Genomic DNA, 7841 nt, shown 5'->3' on the forward strand with positions numbered 1-7841 from the left:
AGTGTGAGAAGGGATTTCAAGCATGATTTCATGTTTCCTTTCCCAAGGTTCCCATGAAACCCAATTGCATTCAATCTCTTTCCCCAGATAATTGAATACTAAGCATTAAGAATGAAATTCCTTCTAGCAAATCAAAGAGAAGATGAAGAGAAGAAGAATTTCACTATTATCAATCCATCAAGTACAACAGAGCTCCCTCTCTCAATGAGAGGGAAGTTAGCTACTCATAGCTCAAAAAGTACTCAAAAGTGAAGTGTAAAAGTAAATCTAAAACTAACTGCTTAACCCCCTTCTTCAGTACCCCTTGGGGGTATTTATACTACTCCTAGTAAAATAAAAGAATTACAAAAGTGAAAAAGGAAAATTACATTTTGGAGGGAAAAGAAAACACTCAATAAGCATGACTTCTTAGCTGGCGTGTGGCTGGCGCTTCTCTGGCGTGTCATGTGACCTTCATTTCCAGCTTGGCGTGCCGCGCCTAATCCTTCAAGTGGCACGCTCGTCCCTCTCTCAACCTTGGCGTGCCACGCCTTCGAACTCAAGTGGCACGCCCCTTGCCTTTCTCACTTCTCTTTGCCTCTGGAAACTTATGCTGGCGTGCCATGCCCTTGCTTTATGCTTGGCAAGGCTTCTCTGGAAAGTTGAACTAGCGTGGAACGCCCAGGGTCTGGCGTGCCACGCCCCTTTTGTGAGTGAGTGGTTCCTATGTTTGGTGTGCCACGCCACGAACTTAAGTGGCACGCCCCAATGCTTCGCTCTGAATGACAATAGCGTGCCATGCCTGGTTGCTCAAGTGGCACGCCCAAGTGAAGAATGGTGAGTGGCGTGCCACGCCTTCGATACCAAGTGGCACGCCCCATGTAATTGGCCTCCTTTATCCTCTCTGGAAACTTATACCAGCGTGCAACGCCTAAAGGCTGGCGTGCCACGCCCATGATCTTGTCTTGGTTCCAGTAGTTAGCGTGCCACGCCTCAGTCTTTAAGTGGCACACCATAGTGAAATGCTAAGGTTGGCATGCCACGCCTTCGAACTCAAGTGGCACGCCCAGTCCTTACTTTTGGTCCTTTGTGCATTGGCGTGCCACGCTTGGTTGCTCAAGTGGCACGCCCAGTCTTCAATTTCCTTCAGCCCCTTCTCTGGATTATTGTACCAGTGTGCCATGCCATGCTGCTCAAGTGGCACGCCCATGAATTTGTGAACTCTTCAAGCTTGGCATGCCACGCCTGGGTTCTCAAGTGGCACGCCCAAGTGACTTCTTGGGGCTGGCGTGCCACGCCTTCGACACCAAGTGGCACGCCATAGTGAAGGTTCTTCTTGGAATGGTGAGTTGGCGTGCCACGCCCTTTTGCTCAAGTGGCACGCCCATAAAAATTGATTGGCCAGGCGTGCCACGCCCAGCTTGGCCTGCCACGCCCCTTTTGTATCCTCCATTGTAGCTCTCTGGAATTTTGTATTAGCGTGCCACGCCCAGTCTCTGGCGTGCCACGCCCATATGCATGCTTGAACTTCTTCTCTGGACTTTAGTACTGGCGTGCCACGCCCAGCTCCTGGCGTGCTACGCCAGTGCATTTTTGTGGTGTTTGCTTCAAGTGGCACGCCAGTTTCACACGCCCAGCTTCTTGTTTGTCTTCTACCCAATTTTTGATGCTTTTCTCACCTGAAATTCAGCACAACTCATCTCAAAGTAGTGTACCATAATATTCATCAAATAATGCATGAATTATACTGATCAAATGAGATTAATGCTCTTTTACGGTCTTCTTTATGCAAGAAAGAAGGGTAGATGATGCAAGTCATCACAACACGAAACTTAAGTTTTGCTTGTCCCAAGCAAATCAATGTGAGTAAACCTTTATAACTTGAGGTATTGGCTTTGAGTGATTGCAATACAACTAAGAGTAAGACTAGGTGTTCAACACATGTATGAATGTTTTAATGTCATGAGAAGCTCTTGGATCCTTGAGGGTTCTTTCAGGTATAAGTCTTAGGGGTCCTGTCTATTGATTGTCACCTTGAAGTAGTAAGGGTTGTTTTGCTTTCTTGACCACGACTCTAAGTGTTTTGTCTCAAGACAACCCTTTATTTAAGCTTTCAATTAGCACTCCCAAACCAGTTGGTTTTAGGGTACTAGGTGTCGAGACACCCCTAAGAATTTACTTGCCCAGGTCTCTTCTTGACACATCTTCACCATAAGCATCTACTAAGATCTTTAATTCTTTTTTGAGCTTTTTAATGTTTTTTTTTCTATCCCAGTAGTTGATGCTCAGAGCCTTGGGCCTTTATTGCTTACTACCTCTTGGTTCTATGGATATTCAAGGAACACCCTTTGGCCTTCCCTGGTTATACCTTCCAGGACTAGTTGCTCTTTCATGACTCATTTTCTTTTTAGTTCATCCAAGGTTTCACACTTAGTTTCTTATTTCTTAGTTTGTTTGATAATCCATCTTGGCCTTGGTCTCTCTCATTGTTTTTGCACAACTCACAGTAACTCTTATGGGGACAAACTCTACTTTTAATTATGTTGAAATGAAGACTTGAAATACATGGCATTTTCTTTCTTGAAAAGAAGAACTCATAAAGACTTCAAACAGGAATTTAAAACTAAGCATAAAGCATAAACTATCCTAGCATGACTATTTATTCAAAAGGTAAATAAAGCAAAAACTTAAACAAGATTTCAGAAGTTGGAAAGTGTCAACCATGGGACTCAACAACCTTGATCAGCTTCATCTTTAGTTCATTGGCCCCTTCCCTTTGTCCTTCTTCTTGGAGGGGGAAGAACCACCTTCATCTAGCTTGGAGGAACCTTCTTGTGCTTTGGTGTCCTTGGGCTTCCAAAATCCTGCTCTCCTCATATAATTCCTTTCATCCTCTTTATGTTTGGCTAGGATTTTCTCTTGTCTTGCACTTAGCTCTTCCATTCCTTGCATGAAGGTTGGGTATCCTATGTTTAGAGCGGCTACGGCGTTACACAAGTGATTCAGCTTCGCTTGTGTGTTGATGTCATACTGCCTCCTGGATATGGTTCTAGCATCATAGAGATGTCTGAATTTGGCCAAGTTCCTTTGTTGCCATTTGCCTTGCTCTGCTATTTTGTCCAGTGCACTTCGCACCTCTCCCCAGTCAAATTATTCTTGCTACTCCTTCCTTATATGCTCCCAATTCCCTTGAAGTTGTTGAATGTTTTGGTTGACTTGGCTCCATTGTTGTTGTTGAGTTTCCTTGAGTTGATTGACATCTTCCCTCAAGTGGTGTAGATCTCCCTTCATTTGGTGTACATCTCCTTGCAATTGTTCCCAATTGAACCCCTCTGGAAATTGCTGATATTGGTATTGTGGTGGTGGTTGAAGTGCCAGGAATTGAGGTTGCTCTTCTGCCTCCTCTTGTTGTTGTTGTTGTTGTTGTTGTGGTTCATGGGCATGAGCTCTTCGTTCTCTGGCCCTGTGGAGTGGATGAACAGCCACCACCTTGGCCATCTTTTTGGCAGTTATGAACTTATCTTGCTTTACAAGCACTTCATCAATGATCTTTTCAACTCCAGCCTCATCACATAGCCTCTGTATAATGCTGGGAAACGCCAACCTTGTGTTATCACTGGTGCTTTTCGGCACTTTGTTGATGTTGTTGGCAAACATCTCTCCCACGTTGATGTTCTCTCCCTTCATGATGCTGTAGATGAGTACAGCTCCCTCCTTGGTCACCTCTGAAGTGTTGGATGTGGGGATTAGGGACCTCCTCACAAATTCTAGCCACCCTCTAACTTGGGGCTCAAATATCTTCTCCTCAATTGATTGGGTATCCCATCCTTGTCATTGATCCAACGCACATGCATCACAAAAATCTCATTCAGGATCTCATCAAACCCAGGGTCTTGCTGCTTCGTTCTTTCTTCATAGATCCGAGTGGAGCTTGTCCTCTTCACCATTAGCATTCTTTCTATGCTAGAGGGACTGTAGTCAATGGACTTCCCCCTTACATAGCTAATGTAGCCATATTGTTGCCCTGGTTGAGGCACTGCGTTAGCATAGAATTCCCTCACCAAGCTCTCTACCACTTTCCTTGGTGGGTTGCATAGAAGTGACCAACCTCTATTGTTGATCTCAATGTTGATTTCAATGTGCTCGTTCCTCCCTAATAGGAACCTAACTTCTGGAATGATCTCTCTCTCACTCACCCAACCATAGAATTGATTTTGGTTGAATATGGAGAAAAACTTGTAGTCATTGAAGGAACTTGAGGATCCAGAGGTTAGTTCCTTGACTTTTCTTTTCTTTGAGGCTGAGCTTTTTGGTGGTGCCATGAGGTTGAGAGAGTGTGTTTGAGAGTGAAATGGGGTTGCAAGAAAGAGCAAGCAAAACAAGGTTTTGCTCCAACACCAAACTTAGAACTTGATTATCCCAAGCAAGAAAAAAAAAGAAAGAAAGAAAGTATGAAAACAGATGGTAAAAGATGAACAGAGAAAGGAAGGTGAGGGTTGTATGCTCTTCGTGTGTGATTGGGGTTGTTGAAGTGGAATAGCAGATGGTGAAGTGAGGTTTTTATAATGGGTGAATGTTGTAGTGGGAATGGTGGAAAATAAAAAGGGGTAAATGTTTTCCCACTTGGGGAGTGGCGCCTAGCGTGGGAAGAGGCGCCAACTCTTTTCTCACTGGGTCTTCTGCGTGTATTGAGTTCCAAAGTGTAAGTACACTTTGACTTCCTTGCTTTGTGAGTTGTTTACCATGTGGGCCCCATCTTCCCTCCTGAAATGAAACTGAACCCATTAGTAATGACAAAAGAACCCTTTCACATTCCTTTTTATCAAGAGTGAATTGGATTGCAACTGATGGGTGTCCCTTGGGACACCAAACTTAATTCTTTGGCATCTTAATAAATTGGTTTCATCATTGTGTATTTAATGTGTTCATAAGAGTTGAATAACATCAATCTTTTCATTTTCTTTTGATTCCAATTCTTCTAAACTCATTAAACCACCTTCATGTTCTTACCCAAAGCATTAAGTGCTTTCAAACTGGGTGACTTGGGCTACTAGATGATTCTTGGTGGTGGCCACACCAAACTTAATCCTTGGGCTTACTCTTCAAATCAAGATATAAATTGTTTGTACGCCTAGATTAAGTTGGTGAGAGGCCACACCAAACTTAGCAATTTAGCTAGTCCTCAGCCCATTCACTCATCATGATCTATGCCTTCATCAAGTTGCAATTCCGGGAAAAAAAGTAAAGAGAATCTAGCTACCAAAGCTAAAATCAACTTTCTAATCTGCAATTGTAAACTAATCCTAATATGGAATTTTAAAATAAATGGGAGACTGAAAATTAAACTACCTAATGCAACAAATTTTTACTACTTCTAAGAAAAGTAACTAAATCAAAAAGGATAAAGTGTTGGGGTGCCTCCCAACTAGCGCTTCTTTATTGTCATTAGCTTGATATTCCTTCATCTTCAGCTGAGCTTGTAGCTCACTCTCTGCTCCTCCAAGGAGCCTCCCAAGTAGTGTTTGAGTCTATGGCCATTGACAGTAAAAGTTCTCTGAGTCTTGTTCTCCATGAGCTCCACATGACCATAGGAAAACACCTTGAGTATGGTAAAAGGTCCTGACCATCTAGACTTCAGTTTTCGAGGGAAGAACTTGAGTCTTGAGTTATAGAGTAACACCTTCTGTCCTTCAGTGAACTCCCTTCTTGCTATCTTTTGGTCATGCCACCTCTTTGTGTTCTCTTTGTAGATTTTTGCATTCTCATATGCTTGATTCCTAAACTCCTCCAGCTCATTGAGTTGCATTAATCTCTTTTCTCCAGCAGCTTGCTCATCATAGTTTAACATTTTTAGAGCCCAAAATGCTCTATGCTCAAGTTCAACTGGTAAGTGACAAGCCTTGCCATACACCAGTTAGTATGGAGACATTCTAATGGGAGTCTTATAGGTTGTCCTGTATGCCCATAGTGCATCATCCAGCTTCTTAGACCAATACTTTCTTGAGTTTCCAACAGTTTTTTCAATGATTCTTTTGGAAATTTCAGCTTGCCCGTTGGTCTGTGGGTGGTATGGAGTTTCCACTTTGTGCTTTACTCTATATCTGAGAAGGAGTGTCTCGAGTTGTTTGTTGCAGAAGTGTATCCCTCCATCACTAATGAGAGTTCTCGGAACTCCAAATCTACTAAAAATGTTCCTTCTCAAGAAGCTTATCACAACCTTGTTGTCATTTATTGCAGTGGCTATGGCTTCTACCCATCTTGAGACATAATCAACAGCCACCAATATGTAGCTATTTGAGTAGGAGGTTGGGAAAGGTCCCATGAAATCAATCCCCCATACATCAAATAGCTCCAACTCTAGTATGAATTACTGTGGCATCTCATTTCTCTTGGTTTGATTACCAGCTCTTTGGCATTCATCACACCTTGACACCATTTTCTTGGCATCCTTAAACATTATTGGCCAGTAAAATCCAGATTGAAGCACTTTTTCTGCTGTCCTTTCTCCACTGAAGTGACCTCCATATGCAGATCCATGGCACTGCCATAATACTTCCTGCCCTTCCTCATGGGGTATACACCTTCTTAGAATTCCATCAGCACACTTTTTGAACAAATAAGGGTCATTCCAGATGTAGTGTTTGGCATCCTTAATTAGCTTCCTCCTCATGTGCCTATTGATGTTGGTTGGTAGTTCCCCAATAGCCATGAAGTTGGCTATATCTGTAAACCAAGGGGCTACTCAAATCATCATCAATTATTCATCAGGGAAGCTTTCATTGACTGCTACTTGCTGCATCTCTTCTTCTTGTGGGATCCTTGAGAGGTGGTCAGCTACCTTGTTCTCTGCCCCACTCCTATCTTTAATCTCAATATCAAATTCTTGGAGCAACAAGATCCACCTTATTAGTCGGGGCTTAGATTCTTATTTGGTAAGCAAGTATTTGAGTGCTGCATGATCAGTGAACACAATTACTTTTGAGCCAATAAGATATGATCTAAACTTGTCAAAAGCAAAAACTATGGCTAAAAGTTCTTTCTCTGTGGTGGTATAGTTCCTTTGATTCTCATTAAGAACCTTGCTAGCATAGTAAATAACATGTACTAGCTTGTCTTTCCTCTGTCCTAGAACAGCACCAACAGCAAAATCAGATGCATCATACATTAGTTCAAAAGGAAGATCCCAGCTTGGTGGTGCTATAATAGGTGCAGAGGAGAGTTTTTTCTTAAGTTCATCAAAAGCTACCATGCACTCTCTATCAAAAACAAAGGGAGTATTTGAGACAAGTAGGTTGCTAAGGGGTTTTGTAATCTTTGAAAAATCTTTGATAAACCTCGTATAAAACCCAGCGTGTCCCAAAAAACTTCTGATTGCTTTGACATTGCAAGGTGGAGGTAATTTTTCAATTACTTCCACTTTTGCCTTGTCCACTTCTATGCCATCTTTTGAAATCTTGTGACCAAGAACCACCCCTTCAGTCACCATAAAATGGCACTTTTCCCAATTTAAAACTAGGTTGGTTTCTTAACACCTTTTTAGCACAAGAGCAAGATGGTATATGCAATCAGAATATGAGTTATCAAAAATAGAGAAGTCATCCATGAAGACTTCTATGAACTTCTCAATCATGTTTGAAAAAATGGAGAGCATGCACCTTTGGAATGTTGCAGGTGCATTGCACAATCCAAAGGGCATTCTCCTATAAGCAAAGACACCATATGGACAAGTAAATGAAGTTTTTCCTGATCCTTAGGGTCTACAACAATTTGGTTGTAGTCCGAATACCCATTTAGAAAGCAATAATACTCATGTCCTGCCAATCTTTCAAGCCTCTGGTCCATGAAAGGTAAGGGAAAGTGGT

This window comes from Arachis ipaensis, chromosome B06 (assembly GCF_000816755.2).
Source record: "Arachis ipaensis cultivar K30076 chromosome B06, Araip1.1, whole genome shotgun sequence".
NCBI classification, from domain to species: Eukaryota; Viridiplantae; Streptophyta; class Magnoliopsida; order Fabales; family Fabaceae; genus Arachis; species Arachis ipaensis.